Source organism: Octopus bimaculoides, chromosome 29 (genome assembly GCF_001194135.2).
Source record: "Octopus bimaculoides isolate UCB-OBI-ISO-001 chromosome 29, ASM119413v2, whole genome shotgun sequence".
Taxonomy (NCBI): domain Eukaryota; kingdom Metazoa; phylum Mollusca; class Cephalopoda; order Octopoda; family Octopodidae; genus Octopus; species Octopus bimaculoides.
In genome coordinates, this window is record NC_069009.1 from 4175754 (window position 1) to 4177014 (window position 1261).

At 41.9% G+C, this 1261-nt stretch overlaps 1 long non-coding RNA gene across 1 annotated transcript in view; it reads right to left on the reverse strand.

Annotated features, from left to right (window-relative positions):
• Positions 1 to 1261, reverse strand: part of LOC106876278 (uncharacterized) — a 10674-nt gene that overhangs the window by 7736 nt on the left and 1677 nt on the right. The window contains exon 2 of the long non-coding RNA XR_001410221.2: positions 415 to 486. This is a non-coding gene — a long non-coding RNA (uncharacterized LOC106876278). The remainder of the gene's footprint in view (positions 1 to 414; positions 487 to 1261) is intronic.

The window sequence follows — 1261 nt, forward strand, 5'->3', positions numbered from 1 at the left end:
ATCGACCTCAGGACTTATTCTTTGGAAGCCTAGTACTTATTCTATTGGTCTCTTTTGCCAAACCGCTAAGTTACGGGGGACGTAAACACACCAGCACCAGTTGTCAAGCGATGTTGGGGGGACAAACACAGACACACAAACACACATATATATGACAGGCTTCTTTTAGTTTCCGTCTACCAAATCCACTCAGAGGCTTTGATCGGCCCGAGGCTATGGTAGAAGACACTTGCCCAAGGTGCCATGCAGTGGGACTGAACCCGGAACCATGTGGCTGGTAAGCAAGCTACTTACCACACAGCCACTCCTGCACCTATACCAGGAGTTTTCTGGTAAATAAAATCTCCATTTAAGACAGGGTAACAGTTTAATAGCTCAATGTAACAGGGGGCATACAAAGCAGAAGACACTTACCTGAAGAATGGGGGGAAATGGTCGAAAAATTTAAACTGGCTTTTAATTAAGGAACACAAGAACACATGGTAGCTGAAAAAGAGAGAAAGAGAGAGAGAAATAGAGGGGTTTGCTGTGAACAGAGAATTCATTTGTGAAATGTATGGTAAGGGTGTTAAGAAGTTTACTTCCCAGACTGAGTAGTATCATGTTTATTGAGCAATACAACCCATTTCACGTTCCCCTGTTATCATTTTGTAGAGACAACTTTGATTTGATGGAGGGAGCGATCACTATAAACAAATCATCTGTGCAGGTAGGTTCAGCAAGATGTTGCCGAATCGTCTTTTTTGGACAGACTGCCATTAAATATTTAATGAGAAAAACTGTATACAGTATGCATACATGAAGAAACGGTGGTGTATATACACAACGATGTTGTGTGTGGTCTACAAAGTGTACACATACAATATATCACCATCATCATTTAACATCTGCTTTCCATGCTGGCATGGGTTGGACAGTTCAACTGGGGTCTGTGAAGCCAGGAGGCTGCACCAGGCTCCAATCTGATTTGGCAGAGTTTCTACAGCAGGATGCTCTTCCTAACGCCAACCACTCTGAGAGTAGTGTGTGCTTTTTACGTGCCACCAGCACAGGGGCCAGAGGAGGCTGGCAATGACCACGATCAGTTGGTGTCTTTTACGTGCCACCAGTACGGAAGCCAGTCAAAGCAGCACTGGAATATATATATATATATATATATATATATATAAATTTGAGAAAAATTATATTAATGTGTCCTACTTGTTAAAATTCCATTTATTTATTTGTGCAGCTGTAGATGGCATCGCATTTAATTTGATGT